We start from the raw sequence: 19,955 nt of genomic DNA, 5'->3' as shown, positions 1-19,955 counted from the left end.
ATATTCCTGTCTCTGAGATTTCTTTCACTAATTCAACATGTCAATTATCTACTCCAAGATTGAGAACGGCTTTCTTCGGTCCCTCAAATATGTTATTTGTCTTTGGCATCAACCACGGCTTACCCTTCTTTACTGTTTTTAAATGGATTCTATTTGTTTATGTATAAATTATTATTTGTCTTCCTTTCCGATTTCCGCTTCGCAATTTCCATGGGGTCCCACAATGTCAAGGGAAGTCCCAGCATTGCTGGTGAGGGCCCATTATCAGGTCTCCATGGCTCTTGTTTTAACAATCAAGCAGTGTTGCATGATTTGTACCTACTAGCGATCTTACCCAGGCCAGCCTCTAAGTCTGCCGAGCTGCGTGCACTGTGCCCTTCATGCAGCTGTGCCACCCCATTAGTAATTATACAGGCAGTGCTCGACCACTGTACTTGACAGCTGAGGACCACAGGCCCTAATATACGTAACTTCGTATTTCAGTGCGGTGATGCGGACGACCACACTGAAATGTGTTAGTCTAACGCCTGATGTGTGGTATTTAGCAGGGCTGCAGGAGGTCACCAGCTCTGGGAAATAAAACATTGACACTGAGACAGGCTTACACTAATACTGTGACAAGGACAAACTAACATTGAATCAAAGTCATAGACATAGACACTTGTCAGAAACACTGTGCCTCTGGGACAGGGCACACTGCTATTAGACTAAGGACATGATAACTACATGATAATGACAGAGACAGTATTGTGACTTTAAGATTGCTCTGTTTTCTCTGTGGTGACATTCATGGACTGGTAGTTAGATCTAAGCTAGCCCCCTGGACACACCACAGGGTTTACATTTGAATAAATCACCCAGCGGCATCACCCTGGCTGATATGTAAATCATTCTACAACAATTTGGTGACAAGAATTGGAAGAATTGATTGAGGCATTTGAAAACTATCTAGAAGCACTTGGTAGCATTAACTTTCCACCTGTCTGGAAGAAGTCATTGTTACTTAGCGCTTTTGGCAGTAATGGTCAACACATCTTCAAGTACTTGCCAATAGTTCTGGGAGGTCAATGTGTGGTTTTTGCTGATGTCTATAAGGAAGACAAGATGAGGCTAAATATAAGATATGCAAAATCAGTTAACTTTGCAATGACAAACTACACTTCCCCAAAAAGACAGAGGGAAAGTAATGATGTATTTGAAGCCAGACTATGAGAGTTAGTGATAAAATGTAAATTTGGTCCTATGGACAACGATTTGATTAACAATCAGTTAAACTTCCAATGTGCTAGCAAAAAGGGTGAAAGAATGTCCACGGGTTGCACATTATCACACCTTAAAGGAAGCTACTGCAATTGCCTAGATTGTAGAGGAATTGGAAACATGAAAGAAGGAGATGTGGTGGATGGAAGGGCACATAAAATTGGGATGTAAACATGATCAAGAAGAAAACACTTCCTCAGAGTAGAAATTCTACCATAAAAAGCAGAGAAGGAAGACCTCACTCCAGTATTATCACACACATCGGGAAGAAAAATTGTCCCAGGTGTGCAGCTTCTACCATGGTCCTGAATGAAAGAATGTTTTCCCCTTTAGCAAGGAGTGCGGTAGGGTGGGGAAAAGGGCAATTTGACCATGTCTGTCATGACAGTTACAAAGGAAAAGATGCCATGTTCAAGGGAGACGAAGAACTCTCACAAATGATCTTGAGTGTAAAAAGTGCTGAGGATGATTTGGACATGAAGAGCTCTCATGGTGGACTCCGGTTCATTGCACACTATAATTCCCAAAGACATATTTGATGTTACTTGACCTGCTGTTATATTGTAACCCAGAGGTAATAACCCAAAAGTATAGCACGCAGCAGCATAGATGTGAGAGGTTTTTTTGGACAGACGTCAAGTTCTTGAATCAAGTCATCAAGGGAAAAGTCTATATGGCCAAGTCTGCCCTGCCTATCTTAGGTTGGAGGCATCAATATGATCACATATATATACTTTTTAATCTGAAAGGAGTTGACTAAGTCATGGTAATCAGTGACACAAGTGTGGAGGAAATTGTGTCTGAAACTCAAGGAGTGTTTGTATCCAAGTTGGAAACAGTTGAAGTTACATGCACAAGATTATTCTTAAGAAAGATGCTACTCATGTTAGACATAAAAAAGGTGCATTTGATGGTGAGACAGGAGGTAAAAACAATGCTCAAATAAATGTTATCTTAATTGGTGAATTAACTGGTTTAAGCACTGCAGTGGTTGTCTCCTGTTGTGATTACTAATAAGGCTGATGAAGGATTATGGTTTTGTGTATACCTACGGTGGCTAACCCCAAATATTGTGATACTTTATTTTCCCTTTCCAAACATCAATGAGATGATGTTATTACTCAAGGATAGCTAGTACTTCTGAACGCTAGAATATAGAAATGTTTACCATCAGATCCATATTCATCCTGATTCCAAAGAATTCATAGCATTTATCACCTCACAAAGGGTATTTCAATTTGCTTGTTTGCCGTTTGGGCTGGCCTCTATTGCTAGTGTCTTCCAGTGTATAATGACATGGGTGCTGGGTGAGCAGGAGAAGTTGCCTTTTTCCAATAAGACATATATGTTTGCTGCATGATTGATTAACATAATATGCTGTTGAAGAGGGTTTCAAACAAACATTGGCTAGTGTGGGAATGATGTAATGCAGAGATAAGTGCTGGGTTTTAGAAGAAGGGGTGGAATATTTAGAATATTATATCTCCGCAGCAGAGGTGAGGCCTACGGTAGATTTAGTCAGTGCCATGGTCAATGGCAACCGCTGTTGACAAGAATCATCTCAGGTCCTTCATGGAATTGATCAAATACAACACAAAGTTTGTAGAAGACTTTGCATAGTAAACTGAAGATTTGTGTGTGTTGCTTAGAAAGAGTGTTCCATTCTCATGGGAAGTAGTAAGCAAAAATCTTTTGACACTAACAAAGGGAAGGAGACAGTGGCAGTGTCTCCGACCCGCTTTGCATTCTGACTTGTCCTGGGCAGTAAGTGCTTGCTAGCGCTTAGTAATTTACTGTTGTAGCATTTTAAAACGTGTAAACTGTGTTTTTTAAAAATTCACTTCCCCCTTGCACCACACGCCACTATTGATTACCGAAGCCGCCTCCCTGACACTCCTTGCAGGGATCTGCAGGCACTTCCGGTCGGACGGCACGAAGAGCGGGTAGCGCTCTAGTGTTTGACTTCCTGGGGGCTATTTAGGCGGAGCAGGAGCGCATTTCGCTGTGGGAAGGAGACAGTGGCAGTGTCTCCGACCCGCTTTGCATTCTGACTTGTCCTGGGCAGTAAGTGCTTGCTAGCGCTTAGTAATTTACTGTTGTAGCATTTTAAAACGTGTAAACTGTGTTTTTTAAAAATTCACTTCCCCCTTGCACCACACGCCACTATTGATTACCGAAGCCGCCTCCCTGACACTCCTTGCAGGGATCTGCAGGCACTTCCGGTCGGACGGCACGAAGAGCGGATAGCGCTCTAGTGTTTGACTTCCAGGGGGCTATTTAGGCGGAGCAGGAGCGCATTTCGCTGTGGGAAGGAGACAGTGGCAGTGTCTCCGACCCGCTTTGCATTCTGACTTGTCCTGGGCAGTAAGTGCTTGCTAGCGCTTAGTAATTTACTGTTGTAGCATTTTAAAACGTGTAAACTGTGTTTTTTAAAAATTCACTTCCCCCTTGCACCACACGCCACTATTGATTACCGAAGCCGTCTCCCTGACACTCCTTGCAGGGATCTGCAGGCACTTCCGGTCGGACGGCACGAAGAGCGGGTAGCGCTCTAGTGTTTGACTTCCTGGGGGCTATTTAGGCGGAGCAGGAGCACATTTCGCTGTGGGAAGGAGACAGTGGCAGTGTCTCCGACCCGCTTTGCATTCTGACTTGTCCTGGGCAGTAAGTGCTTGCTAGCGCTTAGTAATTTACTGTTGTAGCATTTTAAAACGTGTAAACTGTGTTTTTTAAAAATTCACTTCCCCCTTGCACCACACGCCACTATTGATTACCGAAGCCGCCTCCCTGACACTCCTTGCAGGGATCTGCAGGCACTTCCGGTCGGACGGCACGAAGAGGGGGTAGCGCTCTAGTGTTTGACTTCCTGGGGGCTATTTAGGCGGAGCAGGAGCGCATTTCGCTGTGGGAAGGAGACAGTGGCAGTGTCTCCGACCCGCTTTGCATTCTGACTTGTCCTGGGCAGTAAGTGCTTGCTAGCGCTTAGTAATTTACTGTTGTAGCATTTTAAAACGTGTAAACTGTGTTTTTTAAAAATTCACTTCCCCCTTGCACCACACGCCACTATTGATTACCGAAGCCGCCTCCCTGACACTCCTTGCAGGGATCTGCAGGCACTTCCGGTCGGACGGCACGAAGAGCGGGTAGCGCTCTAGTGTTTGACTTCCTGGGGGCTATTTAGGCGGAGCAGGAGCGCATTTCGCTGTGGGAAGGAGACAGTGGCAGTGTCTCCGACCCGCTTTGCATTCTGACTTGTCCTGGGCAGTAAGTGCTTGCTAGCGCTTAGTAATTTACTGTTGTAGCATTTTAAAACGTGTAAACTGTGTTTTTTAAAAATTCACTTCCCCCTTGCACCACACGCCACTATTGATTACCGAAGCCGCCTCCCTGACACTCCTTGCAGGGATCTGCAGGCACTTCCGGTCGGACGGCACGAAGAGCGGGTAGCGCTCTAGTGTTTGACTTCCTGGGGGCTATTTAGCCCTCGCAGGTTTACGAGCGCGCAGCGATCGCGCGCAGCCCCGCCGAAGACCCGCCAAAGAGCTGCCCGTCTGCGCCCGTCCGCGACAGGACGCGGCGTAGGGGCTAGGGTTCTTCGTGTTATGGATCCTGATACTGCAGGTACTCGATTTATTTCGTATTCTGCTACTTTCCTGCGCCAGCTCCAACCCACGCGCACCTGCGCGACACGATTACCCGGCGAGATACTTGAAGGTGGCTTTTTTTGTTGACAATGTCACTATCATTCTATGGTGCCAATTGACTGTTCCCATGCCAATGCGTCCATATCTGCTTCCCCCATAGAACTTAAGTGTCTTCTCCTTAATGTACGATCCCTTCCAAAACACCAACTCCAGATTTGGGATCTGATTTCTGCTCAGCAACCTGATATATGTTTCATCACTGAAACGTGGACGAAACCCCATACCACTACTGCTATTACACTAGGGGTCCCAGTGGGTTATAAAATTATACATGTGGATAGGCCTATCAAAACTGGTGGAGGATTAGCCATCATTTTTAAAGACTCCTTTAAAATAGTAATGATAGAACAGAGTATTACCCCCCTCCTGGAAATCATGATTTTCAAAATTACCCTGACTAGTAATATCTCATGGAAGGGCGCATTAATATATCGCCCACCGGGACAGAATCCAGATTTTCCTTTATCTCTTCTGGAACTACTGGCCCCCCATGTCAGAGCTAAGGAGAATTTTATTCTCCTTGGGGACTTTAATATACATATGGATAACCCCGAAGATCATGAAGCTATACAATTAACAGAAGATCTGTCCAATCTTGGATTAGAAATAAGAAACAGAGGGGCTACTCACACAGCTGGACATACCCTTGACTCTATTTTTACTAACTGTTCCAAAATAAGGTGCCTTCCAGCTACAGAAATCCATTGGACCGATCATTTTTTGATTGAATTCTATTTGGTAGGACCCACCAAACAATTACCCAGAACACCATCTCCTCCTATTTTCCGTCGCCAATGGCACAAAATATCAGTTGAGAATCTGAGTGAACACTGGCAACAACCCCAAATCACCGAAGGAGACTCAGCTGAAGAGGCACTGGAAAAATACAATAAGTCTCTTAAATCAGCTATTGATTCTCTTGCTCCATTAAAACTTCACAAACAGTACCCTCCTACTAAACAAGAGAAGTGGTACACTTTGGATCTTAGGAAGGAAAAACAGAAATGCAGGAGATTAGAAAAAACATGGAGGAAATCAAAAAATGAGCAAGAAAGGAAAATGTTTTTAGAAGCTCAGTCAAAATATTATAAAAACATAAAACTCGCAAGGAAAAATGATTTATCTTTACAACTAGAAGAGGCGGGTAACTGTCCGAGGGAATTATTTAAAATCTTGCTAAGTTTTGTTAAGCCATCAGCTAGTGAGAGCCCTGACGATGCCTCACAGACGCTGTGTGACGAAATCTCCATGTTCTTTGAGGACAAAATAAATCTGATTTATAATAAAATCTTGGCTTCACAAGGCGCAGTAACACGGCCCTCCCCTCCATGCGCACTTCCTGCACAGATTAAAAACACCTTTCTTACCATTCCTCCAGTTAGTGATTTAGATCTCCCACTCCTCATCAACCATATGAAAACTGGCTCCCCGAGCGATCACCTTCCTGCAAAAATGGTGGCCCCGTTAATTTCCATCTTGGGGCCCTCCATCCAGTCAGTTATGAACATCTCTCTGACGAAAGGACAAGTCCCGAGAGAATGGAAGATAGCGGTGGTAAACCCTATTAGGAAGAAGGCGGCTCTCCCCTGGACAGATTTGTCCAACCTTCGGCCCATTTCCCTCCTGCCCTACATCGGTAAGATGACGGAGAAGCACGTTAACACCCACCTATCGAATCACCTTGAAGCAGCAGAAGGCCTGGACCCCTCTCAATCTGGGTTCAGGCCAAACCACAGTACCGAATCGGCCCTACTGGAAGTGACCAATAACATCAGGTTGACACTTGATAGTGGGGGGTCTATGATTCTGGTGCTGCTGGATTTGTCTGCTGCTTTCGATACGGTGTCTCATGAAGTGCTTCTCGGTCGTCTGAGGGGTGTAGGGTTGGGAGGAACGGCCCTGTCTTGGGTAGAAAGCTTCCTTTCCTGCCGCTCTCAAGAAGTCAGGCTGGGCTCCCATAAATCCATCTCTAGGGAGCTCACCAGGGGTGTGCCACAAGGCTCATGTCTTAGCCCCACATTATTCAATGTGTATGTGGCCCCCCTGGCCGACTTAGTGAGGCCATTTGGGTTTACCCCGATATCCTACGCTGATGACACCCAGCTGCTGTTCCCCTTTAAAATCTTCTCACCTGCTCTGCAAAAATCTTTTGCAGAAGGCATGAGGGCTGTGTCATGTTGGATGGCTGAGAATTGCCTACAATGCAATGTGGGCAAAACAGAGGTTTTATTGTTCGGGGAGGCAGCAACACTATGGTCTGGGGAGTGGTGGCCCACAGAATTAGGACCAGTTCCTGTCCCAAAGCAGACTGTCAAAAACTTGGGGGTGCTATTCGATCAAGCCCTGACTTTTAAACATCATGTCAACCAAGTTGCAGGCACCTGCTTCAGAGCCATCGGACTTTTGAAAAGGGTGTTCCCCTATATACCCGATGGACACAGGAAAACTTTAGTCCAGGCACTAGTGATCAGTAGATTGGACTACTGTAATGGCCTTCTTTTGTCAACTAATGAAGGCCAATTAAACAAACTACAACTAGTCCAAAATACGGCGGCGAGGTTAGTTCTCAATGTACCATCTAGAACTTCCTCCCGCCCCCTACTAGCTAAACTTCACTGGTTACCAGTGCGGCAACGCACAAAGTTTAAAATTCTGTGTACTATCCATAGGTGTCTGATAGGAAAGGGCCCCAAATATTTGACTAAAGCTTTTTTACCCTATGTACCAGGCCGATCACTTCGATCAAGTAATCTTCATCTTTTACAGGTCCCAAAAATAAAAAAATCTCGCCAGGGAGGCCGTGCTTTGGCACATACAGGACCTGTCCTTTGGAACTCCCTTCCCATTCAACTGAAACTCATTACCAATCATTTATCCTTTCGCAAAAACCTTAAGACTCACCTTTTCTCTTTCAGCTAATCAGTTTATGATTTACTATTTCTGTTTATGATCAGGCGCAGGTCAAATGTAATTGTTCCATCATAAGCGCAGAGATATCCTTTCGGGGATCTAGTCAGGCGCTATATAAGCACATAAAATAAATAAACAAAAGAGCAATAGATGAAGCTAGGATTTTAACTACTTTTGACATCAGTAAGAAGACCGTAAGAGCAAGGGTCCCTAAGCATACCTAAAGGAGATTAATACTCTATGTACACAATAAAATGCCCAGGGAGAATTCAATCAATTTGTTAACCAGTGATTTTTTTGTATAGAAATTAAAATTGTTTAAAATGTGACTCTTCATTTCAATTTTTTCCCTTGTCAAGGTGTCACATTTACAAACAGCAGGCACACAGTGTCATATTAATAACTGAAAAATACAGTAATTTTCCTTTAAATGGGAGAAATTTAAAGTGAAGATTTTTTTTATATGAAACATAGTCTTAATATTTCTCTACTTTAAATTAAGCCAATTAAGTCCTAATGTTTATGAAGCAAGTTTCTTCACTTTAAATTCCTCACATTTAAACAAATTGCTTTATTTTCCTGTTATAAATATGGCACCATGGTTACAGGCTACTGGAAGTGTTATGGATTCTGTTTATAAATACACTTTGACATGAGAAAAATGTAAACTGATGAGTTTTATGTAATGCATATAAACATAAAGTTAACTCTTCAGTTGTATTTTCTCTCAGTTCACACTGTCGAATTTACACACAGCAGGCATCTTGCTCCCATTGGCTCGTAGACACACTGCCATATTTATAACTGAAAACTACAAAAAAATTCTAATAGGAGAATTTTAAAGTGCACAAAAATGTTCTATCAAGTGCAGAAAAATGTTCTTTATTATGAACATTTCTGCAAATTGTTCTGCATTTTTAATTTCTCACATTTAAAGAAAATGGTTGTATGTTTGTGTTGTACATGTAATAGTGCCACATATGGTGAAAGGTATGTCCTGTGCCACAAGTACATACTACAAAGGCTCTCAGTCACCCATACACATATGTCCCATACATCCCCACAGACCATGCACTCACTGAGGTACACAGCAGGAGAAACTGAAAGCCCACATACCTAACATTAATAATGCAGGTAGCAGCGAATTTACGCTTACAAGGAAGCCGGGACAAGGCCCAATATGCAACCTTCTTAATCCAAGTGCTCAATGACCTTGAGAGATGCCCAGTAATACCCAGCCCCTCACTCATCTCTTTTCCATCACTCATCTAGAGAAAATACCTCAGCTCCACCCCTCAGGTAGTTGTAGCCCACACCTCAGTGTGAGGAGGAATCCCATATGATGAAGCATGTCACCTAACGGTGAGTAAGGGTTCTCATCCTGAAAGGATTTCTCCCTCCAGCTTTCTCTGACATTACATCACTTTCTTTTCTCTTTCTCTTCCTCCTCCCTTTCCTTCCGCATTCAGCCTGGCTTACTTTAATGTGTTATTGACTTAAAGAAAGCTGCCATGGCGAGGGGTGGGGCATTGGGTTTTTTTATTTTTAGAAAAAACACTTTGAGATTTTCCTTTTGAAAATATATATTTTTTTACTTTGCTCTACGGCTCCTTCGTATTTGACGGAGCCATCCAGCAAAGTTACAATGCATTCACAGGAATCACCTTGACTGCAGTTAACGTCAATCCTTGAAATGTCTGCCGGGCCGACAGATACTTAAAAATTTGCTGGTCGGCACCTCCACCAGGATAACAGAGTAATTCACTCCATTGCCCTGGTGGAGGACAAGCCGACCTCTCAAATCTATATCGACCCCTAAGTCAGAAGGCAATGTTTTTGACCACGATGAACCTGGTTGGTATATCGGATCCGTGCTCCATCACGGAAAGCCTTAAATTGCACCTAGTCAGACCCTCCAGGATTTCGCGATTTCGTGGTTTGCTGCGAAATCGCCACTTTTGTAAAAATGCCGCAATTTTTACAAAAGTGCCTGCGAAATCGGCACTTTGTTCACTCGCAAAGGGCATGATTCTGGTGTGAATCACCCTAGGTTCTCAGAAGCAAACTGAGCTTGCGCTGGAGGCGCGCGCCGGTATTTACCAGTCACGGAGGGGGCGCACACTCCAATGATGCGATCTTCAGGGACCTAATGAGTGTTTGTCAAAAAGCTGAACAGCATAGGAAAGATTTGAACGCACATATTTAATTCTATAAAAAACTACAAGTTGGACATATGCTATCTTTCAACACTTTGCGTTTTTAAAGTCAAACGCACAGGTGCTGGCAAATAACAGCCACAATGGCGTCATCACTTCCCGCAGTGTGATTTGGAGGATGTGTCGGATGAGGATTCAAGCTCCCAGGTGCGGCGGAGCTGCTGGGCTGCAGTCCCAGCGCCTTGCAGAGCTGCTACTTGCTGCGAGGGGCACGTGCACAGCAGGGGCCAGCTAAACCCGGGTTAGAATACCACAGATGAGCCGAGTCCTGATGCAGGAACTCGCGCAGTGTGTCGAAAGATGTTTTGTTTGAGAGGACAAAGTGTAAAGTGTAGACTTGTTTAGCAGGTTTGGGGGTCGCGCATGTTCTTTGTAACATTTTGGGCCATATGTAGATAGCTAAATACCGGTCGGTAACGGCCTAAAAATCAGTAATTATCTTGTTACCGACCGGTATTTAACCTTTTCTAATGTAGGAGGCAGGTTTTAAGGATTCGGTAATTTACCAATTCCTTATTTTAAGGAATCGGTAAAATACCGAATCCTTATTTTAAGGAATCGGTAAATTACCGAATCCTTAAAAGCTATGTAGGTGACACTCAAGTGAGTGCATTTTTGCTATTAGGATTTGTTATTTACCACCAACTACAAGTTGGTGGTAAATAACGAATACCTTAAATAAAGCAATTTTTTGCTTTTTTCTCAGTGCCATGTGGCAGACATTCATGCCCTTAGGGCATGTATGTGCGCCACATGTGCACACATGCACGAATCGGTGGTGCAACAGGGTGTCAATGTGAGACCCTGCCACCCTTGAATATGCTCCCCCCTATTAACGATTCAGTATTTACCGAATCGGTAACAGTAAATGGCTTCCCATTCATTCCTATGGGCCTCCAGGCCCATAGGAATGAATGGGAAGGGGATTCCTTATTACCGAATCGGTATTACCGATTCGGTAATAACGAATATTACCGATTCAGTATTTTTTACCGAATTTTTAGCTACATATGAAATACCGATTCCTAAATACCGAATCGGTAAAATTCGGTATTTAGAAATCGGTATTTCATATTTACCTACATCGGGCCCTTTATTTCTTACTCTGTGAGTTGGGTCTGTGGCACTCGCTGATCCACGGGCCATGAGTGCTGGAGGGTTTTCACGGTCTGTATTTGCATGAGGACGAACTGCCGGGGCTAGTGAGGGTGGACTGGAGCACTCAAAAGTCAAAAGCACAGTTGCTGGCAATACCGGCTTTCTAGTCAAGGGTGTGTATCCAGTCCAGTATTTTGGGTCTGTCAGCTTGAGCTGTATCAGCAGCCTCCTGTATTATTTTTTCAGAGCATAATACAAATTCACAGATGTGCGCACAGGACTTCCAGTCTGTCCTCTCCATCAAGGGCTGATTAAGAGTTGGGCGGTTAATTCCTACCCGTGCAAACACGGAATTATGAGTTCTTGGGTACTTAACGCATCCGATGAACATCTGATGCAATAAATAACTAAAACTTAACTTGCGGCAGGAAACCCAGACCGTATTTGTCCACGCGTAACAAACCCAGCTCAATCCCCGTCTGGTTGATTCTGTAAAACTGCTGACAGCGTCAATTGGCAATTGTAAAGCATGACTACTTTGCCGTTAGGGTCTCAAGTTGCTGATTGGGTGGAGTGGATCTGCGGTTCAGTCGAAGAGCAAGGTCTTGAGATCCTTCCTAAATTGAGGCAGAGACGGTGATTGGCTGGGATGTAGAGTCAGGGAGTTCCAAGCCCTCGCAGCAAGGTAGCAGAAGGAGCTTCCTCCAGCTGTGGTATTGTGGACCCGTGGGGTGGGGGCCAGGGCCAGTTGGGTAGAGTGGAAATGCCTGGTGGGTGTGTGGAAAGGGAAATAGTGGTTAAGGAGCCTTCACCTGTGGACTGCTTCCTCTGTTCCATATCCCAGGTTGCTTATTCAAAGTGGAATACTCTGCTAAAACAGTTTCCATTGATTTAAGGCTGAAAATGAATGATTATGAGTAAAGTAAAGGGCTGCAAAAATGCCACTAAATTTCCATATTTGTGCCGCTAAATTTCCATATTTGTGCCGCTAAATTTGCTAATCCATGCCGCTATATCCTGAGGGGTCTGGCTAGTTCCTGGTATACTGCGAGTATTGATTACCATTGGCACTTTGTGCTTCTTGGCACTACTCCTACTTAAAACTTAAAATATTCATATCTCCAGTTCCCTTAATTGGATTTTTATCATTTCGGTGTCTTTTTGTTTCTTAGATTTTACTCTAGTTTTGTAATTAAGTTTAAGATTTCTATAGTTTTTTTATTACTGCTTTGGTACTACATAAATGCTTTGCACGTTGCCCTAGGCTAAGCATACTCTCCATAACCACGGATAGCACCATCAAGACTCTTAAATATATATTTTGTAGATTGTACATTGTTACTGATTCTGGCAGTCAACTTGTCTCAAGAGAAATGATAGAGTTTTCAGAGGGGTGTGCTGTCAAGCATGTTAGGACTTCTGGCTATAATATCAAAGCTAATGGTTAAGTGGAGCAGGCAACCAGAATGGTTAAAGGAGCAATGGAAGTGGCTTTGTGTAGTTGGCTGGCTATGGAGAGCGCACTAAGAGATTTAGCCTGAGACTATCACACTACCTTTAATCAACAAACTCAGTATACGGTTTTGTCACTTAACTTACTGCGGCACAACTGGTGTGGGCTCCGTGGGCTTTGCTGCAGCCCCCCTTATCTCGTGGGTTTCCCTCAGCCTTTCTGCTACTTCTTGTACACAGCCTCTTTTTCCTGGCGCCATCTTACCTCCTTCGCGGATCTCAACACTATCGAGCCCACAATATGCATTGTGGGACGACTTCCTTCCCACATGTTGGGCCCAGTAATGCTGTATGTGGGAAGGGTTATTTAAACCAGGGTATTTTATATTCAGCATTCCGCCACAATATATATATATATATTGTGTTTCATACCTATTGTGTCAAAGAATTACCCAATGTAATGTCATATCTGTGTTTATTTTGAATATTAATATATTTTCTTTTGCCAACCTGAGATGCCAGTGCTTCTCTTTTGAAAAAAGACATGTACTTTATTTTACCAACAAGCTCAATGCTACAATTAGATACTCGATGCTCGGGTGCGAGTACTATATGCTTCAAGGTCGGACTCTCCTAGGCTGTCTACTCCTCCTTTATGCCTCTCTCCACTCTAGGGCTCAGAGTTCCTATTGAGTAGTCTCTAGATGAGGTGCAGCACTTCCCCCTTCTCTTAGCAAACAGTCTCTTCTTGGGTCTAGGGAGCTCATATAGTTGCTCACCTATTCCTTTTCTGGTGGCGGCGGACCTCAGTACTGCTTCTTGGGGTGAACTGATCGGTTTTGCGTAGGGCCAAACATATGGTACATTGCAGTCCCACTTTAGTAGGGTGGCTGCAGGTCATGTATTGGCTCTTCGGAGGGCAGTAGTGGCTTCTGGCGGTAGCCCTCATGGGGCTACAGTGGTTTCCCAGCACAGATGGACCTTGCGTGCTCAGTTGGCTTGAATCCTCAGGTAAGTGCACAGTCACAATGGGGCCTTCCTGGATGAAGGTGGCTTGACAGTCCTTTTCACCAGAATCAGGGCTTCGGCAACGACAGAGTCCTAATGATGGAGTACTTCTAGGCACTGTTTGGGCTGCGATGGCAGCAGTACCATCTGGTTCTAGGATCTTCAATGTCTCAGTTGCCAGGTGCTAATTCAACAAGTAGTGCCTCGAGGCAATGACCTCATTCTTCAGAGCAGCATAGTGCACTCTGCAGCCTTGGGGTCAGTGCAGGGCTAGCACTAACCGTGTGGTACCCTGGGCACAGGTTTTGTAGTCTTCCCTTTCTGGGCTGCTAGGACCACAAGGCAAAGAGTCAGCAGTGCTGCGGTCACGCTGTTCAGGGTTCCAGGCATGCAGCAGGTGCAATGGGGCAGATGCTGATCCCAGGTTCAGTCGAGCCAAATGACCAGGTACACTTACTCAAGTGCAACGGTGATGCAGAGGCCGCCGGAGTATGCCTCAAAACTGCTGTGGTTACTCCGAGTATCTCTTGGACTGGTCTACAACTTCAATTATGCCAGTAACAAGCATTGAAGTTCTCTGATGGATGGACCCCTGCATCAGGGGCGACTGCTTCTGGCCTTATGGCTCTCCTTCTAGAGGGTTGGCTCACTCATGCAAGACTCCTTTAGTTCCCAGGACAAGTCAGGCAATTCTTCCTCTAGATCCAACTCGAGGTGATGTCTCCTCACCTCTGGGAAACTGGCTGTCAGGCAGACAACAGTCCTGGTTGCGAAGTAGTCCTCTGGTCCCTCTGTATAGCATGCCCTTCTTAGTCAGAGAGAATTTGGAACTGGGAGAAGAACTAGTCAGCAGCTCCCTCTTTTATATAGGGTTGGCTAACAGGGGGTATGAATTCGCTATCTGTCTTTGCGGAACCTGTTTGCATCTGTTCTGATTACATGTACAGTTCTCAGGCTGTCTTCCAGCCTCCAGCTTTGTCTAGATTGATGTTCTTCTCAACAGGGAAATCTCCAGGTCAGAGCACCCACAACAGAGGTACACACAGGTGTGAGCCGCCTTCACCTCACTATCACCAGCAACACATGATACTGATCCGGAGGAGAGACAAAGTGTTGATGCCCTTCCGGTGTCATATGACACCGGTAAAAAGGCCTATATTCACTACAAAACATGGTACGCTGCTACCGCCACTCTACAAATGTGAGCTCCTGAAAAGGTGCAGTATAACTCTTGTCACAACAGAGGGACTGCTTGGTGCGTCCCTCAAGTTCAACGATAGGTTCAAGACCAGTTGTAAGTGCATTGTTGACCTAGGGCTTCCCACGGATGCTCGATTAGAGTGAGACTGGGGCTAAAACTTGAAAACCAGGATCCCAGATACTCGCAGTCGGGCACACAGGGCACAAACATTACTTCCAGTGTCTACTTAGTTAAAAGAAAAAGTCCAGGGGCACAATATTTTGCTTGGGTGCCAAACACCTCCTGCACTGCCACATGACCGGGTTAGGGAACATCCTGAACAACGGCTCTGGAACGACGAGTTAAGGAGTCACACAAGCCGAATAATGACTTACACCGCTTAGCCTAATCCACGCGTGTGCGTGTTTCAGGCGAAGACGGTCTAGTGTTCGGGATGGGCAGTTCTGAAGACCGTCGGAGGAACAGCAGAGGTAAGAGGGGTTATGGGTTGGGGAGGGGGAGTTGGGTGTTAGTTTTTAGGGGGTGGGAGGGGTTCAGGGTATAATTTAAGGGGTGGGGGATTCGTGCTAGTTTTTAGGGGTTGGGGGTTTGTATTAGTTTTTAGGGGTTGGGGGAGTTTGTGATCGTTTTTAGGGGTGGGAGGGATTAGTGTAAGTTTTTAAGGGGTGATAGGTGGGGGGGTACGGGTAGATTTTAGGGAGAGGGAGGGGCTAGATATAGATTTTAGGGGGTGGTTTACCATGCCTTGCTTTATCACGAAAATTTGTGTTAAAAGAATGCATGGTAAAAAAGTTGTTGAGACGCGGTCGTAGTACAGACCGAGTGGTTTATGGATTCGTTGTTGAGGAACTTGTTGTTCCAACATACAACCATCAGGGTTGCTGAATGTCAAGGCTGACTAGTTTTAATTCCATCAATGTGTTTTTCCTTCCACCACCGTACACTTCCTGTCTCTTTATCTCACTCTTGTCAGGTTCTATTCTTTCCCAGCTTTCTCTATTCACCATATTGTTTCTTTTTCTTGCTCCTACCGGCACCCTTAGCAGCCTTTCTCTCTCCTGCTCTAGGTCAAAGTCTGATGATGACAAATAAATCTTGGTCCCCAAAAATGAATGGCAGTGCGCATCACCTGAAACCACCGGCACAAATGAAGCACCGCCTTCTCGCACTCAAATGTATAACTGCAAAATAGGCAATCCACTGCTTTCACTTCCACAGCCCCATAGGGAATCCAGCAGCTAGCAGCTGTTACTCTGATAGGTGGAGAAGGCTGAGAGCTCCAAGCGGCCCTGTAAATGAAAGACATTGACTTATCCAAGAGCCGCATAACATAGCTATATTCGTAAAATATTAAGTGCTCTGATTGAATAGCTGTGACTGGCAGATATTGGGAAACAACGGTTGCCATGGCTACCAGCCTCGGTACCCAAATGATTTGGAGTTAGGACATTTCATTTCTGAGAGCTCGGAATGGCTGGAGGTGTGAAGTGGGAATCAGACACTTCAGAGGGGTGTAAAGACATGCAGTTAGGGAACTGTCACTCTCCATCAGTTCAGCCCTGTGGTGATGCCCAGTCAAGCATATGAGGCACCAGCTGCGCTTGATCTGCAGACAGGTTTGTAGGACCAGGAACGGAGAGACTTACCAGTTTCAGCTGTCGACACATAGGGACCTCTAGTGAGTGACCTTTGAGAGGGGAAGGAAATGGAAGTGGATGGTGCACCACCGTGTGCCAAGTTGAGCCTCCTGGCCAATTACTTCCGGAATTTTAAACATAGGAACTAATTTACAGTTTGCTTCGGGCCTGTCAATCTCGTGGTGTCCCACCCTATTTAGGGTATGGTGACTGTCAACAGATACCCATGCCCAGAGTCAGAGTAGTGGGCAGGGATACCAAACACTACTTAGGGAGTTTGGTTCAGTAAAATAAAAAGTTTGCCTAACCGGTCAAAAAACTTGGCAAAAGACTTGGCAAACTTCTCTACTTTCAGTGTATACGCAACTCGTTCACTGGAGGCACAGAGGTCCCTCTTTCCCAGGCCGGGGGTGGTAATCTCTAAACAAAACATGGCAGACACTCCTGGGCATGGGAGTCACGCGCCAAAGTTTAACTGAACTCGTTAGTTACTGATGGACAAGGACCAGTTGGTACCCATTCAATGATTTGCCAGCACGTGGCACATGGTATTGCGAGTTGCAATGAAAAGGGGACCATCCCATTTGCCTTGTGATTTGTTCGGATTTGCAAATATGGGCCCTGCGAGTTGAAATGACAATTGTACCCTGCAATTCGCTTCGCCCCTTTGCATTTTCAATTTCGCCGTAGAAAAGCCCGCCACTTTGCCCTAGAAGACGCCAGTGCTGCATAGAAACAATTTGATCATGCCCCAGGTTACCTTCCAGGAGGGTAGGTAGCCGGTCCTTGGACCTGGGTTTCACAGAGTGGATCCTTCCTAATTCCTGCACGATGTCCTGCTTGGGTCTGGAGATATGAGTACCTTGAAGCTGAAGAGATACAGGTCTGAAAGCTGGCGCATGAGAGATACAGATGTGAGTGTAGAAATCCCTTAATCCATGGTATATCCAGGGGCCTAACTTTAAGGGGGTGTTTGGGGTGTTACAACCCCCCCCATAAATATATGTTCTGATAAAAAAATTGGGTACAGGTGCTTTCAGTAGGGTATTGTGAGAGGTCAGTCGGATTTTACCAGGAATTTGTACATACACACAGACAGAAAAGCACACACGCCCACTCCCTCTTTGTTTTGAAAGTCCTAAAAAAATATTAGTCAACTTACAAACTATTGTGTTTTCTCTCTTGGTACTCCTACCAATGTGCATCTCTCTCCCTTCCTACTGCCCCATGGGCCCTTAGGCCCCTCTCATTCACCCTGTCTTGTCATATAAAATATTTAAACATTATGGGGGAGATTTACTAAGATTTTGTACTGTGTTTGTGTCACAAAAGTGCCACAAATCAGCGCATAATCTTTTTTTCCCAATTTACTTTCCAGTGCTAACTTGTTTAGTCCTGAAAATAACAGAAAAGTAACGCATAGCAGCGCGTAGATCTGCTTTGCATTACTTAGTGCCATGGGGCGTACCAAGGGTGGAGCATGTGTGTTCCCATGCAACCACCCAAGGTTTCTCACGCTAAACCCAATTTACTAAATAAAGCAGATTGGGTTTAGCGTGAAAACGACGCCCTTTTCAAGTAGGCGCAAGTAAGGAGACTTCCTTTTCCGACTTGGCACTGTGCAGCACACATGCAAAGTGGCAAAATGATTAAAGTGAGTCTGTTCAAAGTATTTTGTACTGGAAGGGTTCCTTCCAGTACAAAACCTATGCTAGACTCACGGAGACGCCCTTGCACCATGGCGCAAAGGTGTCTCTGTGACGCACAGCAGCTGATTTTAGTGCTGGCGCTAGTGAGAGGGGATGAGAGTGCCTTATTTTAGTAAATAGACCGCTCTCATCCCCTCTCCTTTTCACATAGAGCAGCATTTGTGGCTGCTGCAGTAAAATATTACTGACCAACCTATGCCCCTGGGTATATCTTCTTAATATTTGGCATATGCAGATGTGAGAGTAGAACCCCCTTACTCCATGGCATTTCCAAAGTGTGCGTGGAACCCTTACTGGGTTCCAGATGCGGATGTTGGAGTTTCAGCTCTTGGTAGGAGGCAGATCTAGGTGTGAGCATTGAACCCTCTACTGAGAGAGGAATCCGAATGCCGTTGTTGATTCCCTTAGGTTTAGATATGAGATGATCCTGCTCACAGATAGAGAAGACTGAGATGTGAAGGTAACCATGTGCTAAATTCACAGTTCACTATTGGATTTTCAAGAAAAAAGTTTGTTTGTGTGTGTTCAGGGAACAAACGAGATCCTATTGTGAGAGTTTGGCCTATGGAAGAATGTTAAAGACAATGGAGGAGGGTCTTAGATACATGTAAAAGTCACACTGGGCAGAATGAATGCGAATCTTAGACTCAGTGATGAAGCCCAAAGGGGGCATATGTATGTTAGACTTGTCCTGGGCAATGAGAAGTCAGACTCCTCAATGGCGCAGAAAGCGAATTTCAGCAATGGCTCGCGAGGCTATTGGCTATCTTCAAATTGGAAATTGCTATTTATAAAGGGAAGGGCAAGAAAAGACGTAAACAGGGGATGAGAATTTGGCCCCCGCTTATGGATTGATGCCAAACCCAAAGTAATAATTTATGATTTATGAGGAACATTATCTCACTGTATACATTGTTTTGGTAAATTTGAACAGTAAATGTGTAAATTGCTTCTGACAATACTTTTTGAAATTATGAATTGTGGACTCTATGACTATGTATAAAAATGTTATGTATGTCCACTTGTTTGACCAGGAGGGAGGGGGGTGCTTATTTTGACAAAGCCAAATAAATATATTTAAATTTAAAAAAAAGAAAGCGAATGTGAATATTATACCCAGTCATGGAGGTCCTCAATGTGTCGGACTGTGGTGGAGGCTCAGGGTGAGTGTGAATGTGAGAGATGGTCATTGTATGTGGCTGTGAGGCTCAGCGATGGAGGCCATAGCTGAATGTGAATGTAAAGATTATCCAAAAGGCATGTGTGAAATGTTAAATGTTGGGCTAACCAGCGGCTGTTGTGAACAAGTGTAAATGTTAACTTCACCGGTGGAGGTGCTAGGTGACTATAAATATTTTGCTCACCTTCGGAGGCTGTGGCTAATGGGAACAATTTCCAAGTGTAGGCTTTGGGTGAATGTGGATGTTAAACTCAGCAGTGGACGTTGTGGGTGAATGTCAGTGTTAGACTCACCAGTGGAGGATGTGGATGACTGATAGACTCACAAGCAGGGGCTGTGTGTGTATAGGAAGGTTAGACAAACCAGTGGAGGCTGTGTATGAACTGTGAATAGTAGACTCACCAGCGGAGTTTGTGGGTGAAATATGAATATTAGAGTCATGAGTGCAGGCTTTGGGTGAACATTAAAGTGTGCCTCCCACTGGAGGCTCCAGCAGATGTGACTGACTCCCAATTGGATTTTCTGGTTGAATAAGGATGTTAGACTCAGCAGTAGAGGCTCTGGGTGAATGGGGATGTTA

The sequence above is a fragment of the Lissotriton helveticus genome, chromosome 5_1, assembly GCF_964261635.1.
Source record: "Lissotriton helveticus chromosome 5_1, aLisHel1.1, whole genome shotgun sequence".
NCBI lineage: Eukaryota > Metazoa > Chordata > Amphibia > Caudata > Salamandridae > Lissotriton > Lissotriton helveticus.
The sequence above is the reverse complement of the archived record's forward strand: the minus strand, read 5'-3'. Positions refer to the sequence as shown.